The sequence below is a fragment of the Mirounga leonina genome, unplaced genomic scaffold (genome assembly GCF_011800145.1).
Source record: "Mirounga leonina isolate KUSES-001 unplaced genomic scaffold, KU_Mleo_1.0 Mir_201, whole genome shotgun sequence".
Lineage (NCBI taxonomy): Eukaryota > Metazoa > Chordata > Mammalia > Carnivora > Phocidae > Mirounga > Mirounga leonina.
Window position 1 is genome coordinate 27,004,290 of NW_023270504.1, and position 11,639 is coordinate 27,015,928.

Sequence of the window (11,639 nt, forward strand, 5' to 3'; positions counted from 1 at the left end):
CTATCTCAGTCAGTTCAGGCTGCCTTCACAGATACCACAGACTGGGGTATTAAACAACAGATACTTACCTTCTCACCATTCTGGAGTCTAGAAGTCCAAGATTAAGGATCAGCAAGGTCAGTTCTGCTGAGGCCTCTTCTTCTAGCCTGTAGACAGTCACCTTCTTTTTGTGTCCTCATGTGGCCTTTCCTCTGTGTGTGGACATGGAGAGAGAGAGCTCTCTGGTGTCTCTTCCTCTCTTTATAAGGACACCACTCCTATAGGATTCTGGTCTGCCCTTATGACCTCATTTAACTCGAATCACCTCCCTAAAAGGCTCTATCTCCAATTACACTCACATTAGGGATTAGGGCTCCCACACGTGAATTTTGGGGGTATGCAGCCTATGATGGTGCCCCACTGCCATCTGGGGAAGTCTGGCCTCAGACATGATGTCATTCTAACAACATTCCAGGAAGGAAATTGTCAGTCCATTTACCAGACTCCCAGGGGGCCTGTTATAATCACAAGTAGCTTTCTTGTGGGGGCCCTATTCTTTTGAGTAGGTGAGCTAGGCAGTTACCGCTAAGGTAATGGTTCATAACGGGATAATTTTGATATGTAGGGGGGACATGTAGGGGACGCTTGACAATATGAGGAGACAGTTTTGATTGTCACAACGGGGGGTACAGAGTGTAGAACTACTGACATTTCATGGGTAGTGGCCAGGGATGCTGCTGAACATCGGGCAATATACAGAACAGCCTCCTAACACAAAGAATGATCCAGTCCCAAATATCAATAGTGCTGAGGTTGAGAAACCTGCTCTGAAGTGTAGCACACCTCTCATTTGTCCTGATATTCTTAAATTAACCCTCATCAAAGACCCAGGTTAGGAAGGAAAGCCTGGAAGAGAAGCTTCGGATGCCATTATCAACCCTTACACCAAGACCCAATCTCCCAGAAGTCCTTGTAAGAATGTGATCAGGGGAGCATCCAGGTGGCTCAGTCGGTTAAGTGTCTGACTCTTGATTTTGGTTCAGGTCGTGATCACAGGGTCATGGGATTGAGCCCCATGTTGGACTCCATGCTCAACGTGGAGTCTGCTTGAGATTCTCTCCTTCTCCATCTGTCCCCTCCCCCGGCACATGTGTTCTCTCTCTCTCTCCCTCTCAAACAAATAAATAAAATCTTTAGAAGGAGGAGAAGGAGAATGTGATCAGGGCAGTGGGTTTTCACGACTTGTCCAGAGAGTAGGGTTGGCAGATAGACACTGAGAAACCTTACACTTAGGGACCGGTTTGCATTTCTGTGTCAGCAGAGTGGCATGAGGGGCAGGTCACTAGGATCAAGGGGAAGAAACTCAACAGGCCCTTACTCTTCTTTCTCACCATTGTCCTGCATCCTCTCACACCTGGACCAGGGCTCTACCTCCAGGCCCCAGCCTCATGACAGCCAAGCAGAACTTTTCTTCAGAACTTTAGCCATAAATTGTTTTTATGTATGTGATCCTAATTTCTTCATTTTTTTCAAAGATCACAGCTGATTTTCATTTCCTCAAGGTTATACAATTAAAACCACATTCATGGTAAAAAAAAATGTAGAAAACTCAGGAAATTAAAAAATTACTTCATCACTCATAATCTCACTCCCCAAAGACCACTGCTGTTAAGATTTTGTTGTATTCCCCTCCAGCCTTTCGTATGTAAACAAATGTAGTATGTGGGACACACACATTATGGGACGCTGCTGCAAACAATTTTATTTCTGTCTCTTCCTGACCCTTTAAGTTTGCTCCATGGAGATAGCATCCTTGGAGAAAACTCAGGTACTCGCAAGGCTTTTCTGACCACTTGGGGCTAATACAAAGCCATAGGCATTTCAAGTTCCAAAAGCAATTTTTTTTTCAAGTTTTCTTTTTCATTTAAGTTGCAAAACAGAGCCACAATTCAGAAATTATAACACCAGAATAATCTGCACTTTGGTCTTCATTCAAAGGTAAGACTTCTTCCCCCAGCCCCAGCTGGGGCTGCTGCAGGTATGCAAGAAGGTATGGTCGTGGCCAGTTTCTTCTCACTTCCTTCGGCACCTCCTCTCAGAGACTTGCTAGCATTGTTAATGACCCTTTTGGCATGCAGAAGGGAGGCCAGGAGGAGGAATGGCAAGATGAGCAGCAACATTCTCACCTGAGTGGCCCTATTATAAATTGGCTTTGTGTTCTCTGGGCCTGGTAAATACCTAAAACTCTCTCTCTCTCAAACTCTTTCTCAAGATTATTCACTCTCAATACCTATCTCTTTCTCTCATTAGGGGCTGCTTTAGATCTTTCAGGGATCATCCATCTCTGGAAAATTCTTGCCTATAACATTCATGACCCAGGGAGTTCATCTTTTGCGGGGAGGAATGGGGAATTTGCCTACGTCCTTTTCATCCCCTTAGAAGGCAAGCAATCCACCTGCAGCATCTTTCTGCCATAATCCATTACCTATCTAGGAGGCTGTATTAAACAAGCTCTGAGTCATCCCCTCTCCCATATGTGACCCACACCCAGTCCTTGGGAAATACATAGACAGAGACAATCCTGGCCCCTATAAACTCCAGAGCAGAAGCAACCTGCCCTTCACCCTTACCACAAGAGCAGCATTGAACCCTCCTTTCTCCTGCCTTGGAGATTTTCCAGGCAGAATCATACAGCATCCATTGTGTCCCTCAACCTTGGGGACACATGTCCAGCCTTCTGTGGGATCTCACCAACTGGCTAAGGCAATCCAGGCCCTCCCAAAGAGTCCTCTAAAAAGTCTCCTCCTAAAAATCCACTTCTCAAAACCTTATTTTCTGACCCTTGATATGGATGAATCCCACGAATTCTTGAGCCTATGGCCCTCCAATATTCTTTGGCCCTTCTCCATTCTTCTTCATCCAACTCTGCCTCAACCTTCTCCAGGGTCAGCTGTGGGTTCCTTCTGATCTCCAGCAGGAAAATAACACATCTCAAAGTTTTTACGGTCTTCTATTCATTTGTAATTGGGAACAACCAGCAAAACAACAATTATAAGTAAATTTAAAAATAAGTAACCCATAACTCTTTTTTTTTTTAAAGATTTTATTTATTTGACAGAGAGAGACACGGCGAGAGAGGGAACACAAGCAGGGGGAGTGGGAGAGGGAGAAGCAGGCTTCCCGCGGAGCTGGGAGCCCGATGCGGAGCTCGATCCCAGGATCCTGGGATCATGACCTGAGCCGAAGGCAGGCGCTTAACGACTGAGCCACCCAGGCGCCCCGTAACCCATAACTCTTGATTAAAAATATTTTAAATCCATAGACAACAATTAGGAGGGTGGAGGGAGAGAGGTAGCAAAATTTGGAGGAAAATAATAGGAAATAACACTAATTATGTTTTACCTCCTTACCGATCTAAATGTATGTTTCCCTTTATAGAATGTGTTATGTGTTTCTTGACATGTTAATAAAACTTTGGGAAACTAAAGATATAATTATTTCATAAAGAAGAACAAAAAATATTCAGCAGAAAAAGCCATTTCTTTATGTTTTCCAAATTGTTGAAAAAGTTGGAAAGTTAAAACTTCCAAAAATTTCTTCTTTTTCTGGTTTTCCTCCCACAGTTCACATTGTTGTTTACTTTTTTGGCTAAGCACATTTCCATTATCATATACTTTGGTTCCTTTGTCTCTCGGGGTCTCTTACGCAGAACACCTGTCTCCCAGAAGGAAGTCAAGGCAACCATTATTAGACCCTTTGGTACTGCCCCCTTGTGGTTGCTTTCTTAATAATGATTATTTCATCTCTAGATATCATCCCTTAGATGTTTAAGAAAGATCCACTGAGTGCCAGTTGTGAGATGAGACTTGGATGCTAATTTTAGAAATGAATGGATCATAGTTTTGCCTAGAAAGAGCTCATAGTCCTTAATGGAGGACAATGACCTGCCCAGTTAATGCTGTTCTAAGTCAGAATACTTAGGTGAAGTCACGGAGGCAGAAGTGACTCACCAGAGTGGACCAGCATGGGAAGATGTGTGGAGGAGGGGCCACTGGGGCTGGGGCTGCATGGATGAAAGGCACATGGAGAAAAAGAAGGGATATTCTAGGCTAAGAAGAGCCTGGGCACAGGCCCCTGTCAAGATATAAAACACAAGCTAAGTTCAGCCTAGTGTGGGGTTAGAATATGGAGTTGGGAGGCAGATGGGGGCTGGGGTCAGATCTTGGATGTGCCATTCAAGAGCTGCATGATCTTAGGTGAGTTATTGAAGTCTCAGTTTCCTCCTCTATGGCGATGGGGACAATAACAGTGCCTATCTCATACAGTCCTTGTCAAAATTAAATAGAATCATGTACATATAACACTTTGTACAGTGCTTAGCCTATGTCAGGGTTCAGTAAATGTTAGCTGTTAGAGGCAAGTAGTTAGGGTGCTTTGGAGTGTGGGTGGCATGGAAGGGTGTGGAGGGGAATGTAAGTTGGAACCAGATCTTGATTGCCAAGCCAAGGAGCTCAAAATTATCTTGTAGACAGTGGTTGTACCGCTGCAGGTTTTTACAAGGGAAGTGGTGTGATGAGATCCTATTTTAAGAGGAGACTTCTGGGACAAGGATAAAAGATTGGAAGCAAGGAAGTTACTAGTTCATTTATTAAACAAATACTTATTTAAAACCTACTCACTTTAAATAACCATGCTGGTACTTGTGAAGATCAGTAAACTGGAGACGGTGGGCTCCTATCTATTGGGAGCTTTCATTTCAGGGGAGTCTAGACCGTCTGCTAAGTCAGCACAGCAATGTTACACATCGTGGGGAGGGGGGCTGGCAAGGAAACACACACGGCGCTAAAATGGAGAAGAACCTTGGGGACCTGGGTCACTTAAGTGTTCTGTGCCTCAGTTTCTTCATCCCTTAAATGTCATCAATAATCATGCTCTGCTTACTGCGAAGTCCGTGTAGATTCACATGAGGTGATGTGCTGGAGGGAGTTTCAGGAAGTGTAAATCACTACAGAAGGATGATGGGCTCGTTCTTACCCTGCTGATTACAGGTTCTTTGTGAGATCTTTGAGACCTACGCCCCGGGATCCCCTGCAGTTGCTTCATCTATTCTTCTTTAGCCATTCCACACGCAAGATAGGTCTGGTTCTCCTCTCCTGTGTCCTTGCTCCTGCTTCTTAGGATCATATGGAGAGACAAAGGCAGGCAAGGGGAGGAAAGGAAGGATGGGAGGGAGGAAATATTCCTGTTAAGTGCCAGATCTGTTATATCAGTGGTTACCAATGGGAGCACCTGGACAACCTGGGAGGGTGTTTTGTTGTCCCAATGATTGGGGATGCTCCCGGCATTTGTGGGACAGTCCCCCATTGTAAAGAATTGTCCCGCACTCTGCTCAACTGTAAAATGTCATACAAGAGAAACACCTGTTCATAAATCTGAGCCTGGAATCAAACTCTGTTTTACATAAAGCAGAAAGTGTTTTCCCATCAGTTCATACACAACGAACTCTCCAGCAAAGGAGTGAGTTGCTCAGCGGGGAGTCTGCTTCTCCCTCTGCCTGCCACTCCCCCTGCTTGTGCTTTCGCTCTCTCTCTCTCTCTGACAAATAAATAAAATCTAAAAAACAATTTTTTAAATAAGATAGTAAACATGGTGTTATAAAATATTTGCTATGAAATGTGCTGCTTTGTGTGACAGATTAAAGAGCTGCTGTGCTGGTTCATTTAACAAGAGCAGGTAAAGATAAAGCTCCTGGAATCTCCTGGTGTCCTGTCACTAGGGCAGATTGAGAACTGTCTCTATTTACCCCTTGCCTCCCTGGCCTTGTGGCTTCCTTGTAAGGTCTGTCGGGGCAGCTACTCTGTCTGGTCTGATTTTAGCAGGCTTGAGCACCCTACAGCAAGGACCAGGGTGGGGATGTCCTCACAGTTGCCCATAAAAATTCACACTGTGTCCAAAACCCCACACTAAGCCATTATACTCCTAGGATGTGATTGGGGGCAGGAAAAGCCCCCAAATTACAAAGAATGAACAGTGCCCTTCTGATGGTATTACCAGCATAGGGCTGTCGCAGTCAGTGACCTGAGCTGAGTCGCCTGGGCTAAATTTGAGTCCCCAAGGGACCATCCCCCATCTGGATCCCTCTGGGAATCTGTCCTTCACCCTGGGAGTTCCAAGTAGCAGAAAGATGCTGTATTTATAGAGCATCCTTCTCAGAAGAGCTCCAGCCTCTTTTGGGACATTAGCTCATTGCAGCAGGGGTAGAGGGAGGAGAGAGCGAGCTGGACGCCGTATTCTTCTCTCCCGTTAAGGCAGAGGAATGAGCCCCACTTTAGAGGCTCCCTGAGCCCCTGTCCAATGAGACCTTAACTGGGTCAAGTAAACCTCCCCCTGGTGGCCAGCACCGCTCTCCTGGCCCCTGTGGCCTGGATGTTGAGCAGGAAGAAGCTGGAGCTTCACCTTGATTTTTCCTGTCCCGAGCAACCCTGACATGAGCGAGCTGCGTATTTACAAACAGAAGCACAGATGCCAGTTAAAATTGGATTTCAGATAAACAATGAAGAATGTTATAGTATAAGTATGCCCTCCAGAGCTCTTTTCTGGACACGGCAGGATCTCTGGCTGGATTATTTCTTTAATTGTGGTAAAATAGACGTAACATAGAATTTACTATTTTAACCAGTTTTAACTCTACATTTTAGTTGCATGAAGTACACTCATGTTGTGCAGCCACCACCACCATCCATCCCCAGATTGTCATCTTCTGCATCTTCTCAAATGGAAACTCTGTACCCACTGAACACTAACTCCTCATCCCTCCCTCCCCCACAGCCCCTGGTAGCCAGTAGTCTATACTTAATGTCTCCATGAACTTGTCTCTTCCAGTACATCTCATATAGGTGGAATCATACCATACTTGTCCTTTGCGTCTGGCATATTTCATTCAGCATAATGTCATCAAGGTTCATCTGCATGGTGGCACCAGACTGCATTCTTAAGCCTCTCCCTCCCTCCCTCCAAGCTTCCTCTTCCCGCAACTTATCCGCATCCCGGATCGATGCATCCTCTCACACTCCCACTGGGGGTGAGGATGCAGACTTAGCTTGACACCGTACTTTAAGTTGTATAAGGTTTATTTTCAGATACCCAGTTTCCCTCACTGTGCATCTTTTCACCCTACTCTGAATGTAGAGTTCCCATATTTGGCAAATAGAAGCATAGATGTCAGTTAACATTGACATTGACTTTCAGATAAACAATGAATAATATTATAATATAAGCATGCCACCGTGCAATATTTGGGTCATACTTATACTTAAAATTAATTTGTTCTTTATCTGCAATTCAAGTTTAGCTGAGCATCTTGTATCTTACCTTGCAACCCAGTCCTCACACGCCTCCACGTCCGTGGGAAACCCCTTGCCTCCCTACTCTTCCTTCCCCATATCAGTCATCTATACTTACAGATGCAGGCAGTATGAATCTAAGTGAAAGGAACATGACATTTGTACTTGGAAGACCTCATCAGAATCTCAGGTCCACTCCCAGCTGGTAGAAAATCAGTTGGTCTTACTGAGTTCATTTACCTCGTCTGAAATGAAGACAGTAACCCCAGCTGCACAGTGTGGGTTTAAGAATACAGCATATGTGAATTTCCTTACACATGTTATTTATTTCTTTGCTCTAACTGTGGGGTTATCTGCAAGGAAGCAAGGATGTGTTTGAAATCTCTCCCATGCCATCATTGTCTGACTGCATCCACATGAGACACCCAGAACAAGAGCCACCTAGCTGGATCCAGTCAACCCCAGAACTGTGAGATGTATTAATAAAATGACTGTGCTTTTTAAGCCATTAAGTTTGAGGATCATTTTTTTTTCTTTGTGCAGCAGTAGTTACTAAAATAAGTGGGAACAACAAATACAAAGGTCCTATGGCATCAAAGTGACTATAGGGGGAATAACACAAGGTGATGTGCCTAATTTTGGCCTTTTTAGATATAAAGAGCCAGTCCCCTCAAGTCCTATACCCAACCCAATATCTCTCCCCTTCTCTACATCCTTCCCTTAAACCTGCTCCTCCTCTTGAATAGTCTCTTCTGGCTAGTGATGGCACCGCCCCCTGATTGCTGAAGCCAGTAATCTGTGATTCCTCTCATTCCTCTCATTGTAATAAGAGTCACCATGGCAGAGCACCCACTGTGTGTCAGGCATTGTGCATGCATGGCAGATCACCCACTGTGTGTTGGGCACTGTGCCTGCATGGCAGAGCACCCACTGTGTGTCAGGCATTGTCCATGCATGGCAGAGCACCCACTGTGTGTTGGACATTGTGCATATTTAATTTTTATAACATCTCTCTAAGGTGGGCACTAAGACCATTCCCCGTTGACTGATGAGTGTTCTGGGGGACAGATGTGGGGGAACTGGCCTATGCTCACACAGGTAAAGGAGCAGAACCAGAATGCAAACCCAGGAATGTCTGACTCAAAGCCCAGGCTCTTACCTAGTGTGCCCTACTGCTTTGTCAAACTGGTATTGGAGTGTTGGGGATGGTGGCAATTATTATCCAGCTTGTCTTTCAGCCGTCTCTGTTCTCCCCCTGCAATTCACCTTCATGTTGCCACTAGAATGATTTCTTTGCTCATATCTGTAGACAAGGATCTAGACTCCCTTTGCAAGCCCTTCACTTCCTAACCTTCGCAAACTTTCCATACCCTGCCCCATTCACCTCTTCCAGTGTCACAAGGAACTCACTGTCGCCCATGCCTGCTCTTTCTGAGTCTCTACCTATTGCAAGAGCTGATCCTCCTCCTAGAATGCATTTTCCCATCCAATGCAATTTTCATGACCCAGTTCAAGCATCACCCCCAGTGGAAGCCTTCTCTCCTCAAGGCCCCTAGTTCACTCCCCTCATTCCCTGCACACATTTCTCATGCTGCACCATTCTTATGTCAGACCTTGCCAACTTCCCCCACTTCCTGGTTGCTCCTTGATGGCAGAGAGAGACTCATGAGTCATCTCTGTATCCCAACCTCAACCTGTCCCTGCTGGGGGTCTTAGTGTTTACTAAAAAAGTTGCACTGAAAGAATAAATGAACACATGAGTATGCTTTGAGTATACCCTAGTGTACTCCAACCCCATCCAGGCTAGAAAAGTCATTAGAGAAGCAGTGGTATTGTCAAGTGCCCAGAATGAGCCCTTTCTTCATTGTTGAGAGAGTAAAACAATCATGTACGAGGCAGATGAATGGCATGTGTTATTAACCAAGCTCTGGGTTCTGGACCATGGGTAAGAGGGCCACCAGGTTTTCTAGTCCAGGCAGCAAACAGCCAGTAGTTCTGAGGCCCCTTTGGCTTCCTGCCATGATGGCACTCAGCGGAGAGATCCCTTCCCCCATTTCCTCCCTCTCTCACAGGGGCTGTGAGTAATTGGAAAGGAAGCTTATGGGGAAAGCCCTACACAGCCTATGAAATGCTAGCAAATGGCCGTGTATGGCTGGCCAGCCCACAAGATAAACATCAGGCCAAGTGCGTGATTCCTGTCACCTTTAGTCCCGTGCTCTGATTTATCGTAAGCATCTCTCTTTCAGCCAACAGTTCTAGGAATCAGGCGAACACTGAATCCTCGGGGTGAAAGGAACCTACAGAGGCCAACAAGCCTATATCTTCCCTTGAGACTGAGCATGCCCCAAGTACTTGCTCGGTTCTTAAATGTCTTCAGGACATTACTCATAGCTAAGGACAGCTCGTTCTGGAAGTTTGTCAAGTGAAGGACTTTACCCACAACCAGTATCTTTTCACATTCAGCTCCATCTCCACCAGGTCATTTTCTGACTGTGTGTTACTCTGTGCTCAACATGGTGCTCAGGCCCCAAGGGAGGTCACCAGGACAGGTAATGCACTGCCCGCTGCCCCTAGGAGAAGTGGGGAGTGCAGGGGCTGAGACACAGCCTCTAGAAATGGTCCACCTGGAGCCAAATTCTGGCTTCACCACTTCCTACCTACAGGATCTTGGGCAACTCACTTAACCTCTCTGAGACTCAGTTTCCCTATCTGTAAAATGAATGTGATCATTAGTACCTTCTTCATAGGTCTGTTCTATGAATTAAACTAGTAAATACACCCAAAGTGCTTAGCACAGCCTGGTACGGAGTAACAAGTCCATACATGTCAGCTACAGTTACAGCACTTTGAAGGACTCAGACATGCACCACAAGTCATTACTAATAGAAGTGGCATAATGATGTCCTTTCAGATATGTTCTACATTATGGCATGCTTTTTACACTTTACCTCATTCACTAAAACAACAAATAGAATAAGAGGTGATCGAGGCAATTATTTGCTGCTGGAATTAAGTGCTTGGAGCTGAGAGTAACCTTAGAATCAATCTAATACAGATGCATTGTTTTGCAGGGAAGAAAAAAGATGTTGAAGTAACTTGCCCACACCACACCTCTCAGCAAGGAGCAAAAGAAGGAACTAGATCCTTGGTCTCCTAACTTTCCCACGTGATGTCCATTCTCCTACATCATTAGCATATATACACAACCACAGTCGAGATGAAAAGATGAGGAAATTCCATTGGGAGAAATCTGTCTGCTTGTTCTTTTCTTGGTGGGGGTAGAAACACAGGATGAGGTGGTCCAGGACTGGGGAGACAAGGTAAGTCAGATGGAAAACCAGCAAAGTTCACAAGTCTGGTTTTGGTACCGCTCTATTCGAATTGATTTTTGCTGAAATTAATTCTTAAAATTAAAAAAAATGTCAAGGCTGAAATGCTTAGAGAGAGTGCTTGGAGAGTTCTCATCTGGGTGTAAGTGTTTAATGAACGTGAAAAATTAATTAACCAGGAGGGAGTATTCAGTGTTGTGGTTGATTCTTTCTTTTTTCTTTTCTTTTAAAATTTTTTCTTTATTTTTAAATTTTATTTTATTATGTTTTGTTAATCACCATACATTACATCATTAGTTTTAGATGTAGTGTTCCATGATTCATTGTTTGTGCATAACACCCAGTGCTCCATGCAGAATGTACCATCTTTAATACCCATCACCAGGCTAACTCATCCTCCCACCCCTTTCCCCTCTAGAACCCTCAGTCTGTTTTTCAGAGTCCATCGTCTCTCATGGTTCGTCTCCCCCTCCGACTTCCGCCCCCTTCATTCTTCCCCTCCTGCTATCTTCTTCTTCTTTTTTTTTTCTTAACATATATTGCATTATTTGTTTCAAAGGTACAGATCTGTGATTCAACAGTCTTGTACAATTCACAGCGCTCACCATAGCACATACCCTCCCCAATGTCTATCACCCAGCCACCCCATCCCTCCCACCCCACCCCCCACTCCAGGAACCCTCAGTTTGTTTCCTGAGATTAAGAATTCCTCCTATCAGTGAGGTCATATGATACATGTCTTTCTCTGATTGACTTATTTCGCTCAACATAACACCCTCCAGTTCCATCCACGTCGTTGCAAATGGCAAGATCTCATTCCTTTTGATGGCTGCATAATATTCCATTGTATATATATATACCATATCTTCTTTATGCATTCATCTGTCGATGGACATCTTGAGCCATGGATATTTTTAATCCCTAGGGCAATGCCTACCCCTCTGAACCTGTGGTTGCTGAAAGCTGGGCACCTGCTCCGGTGGCCATC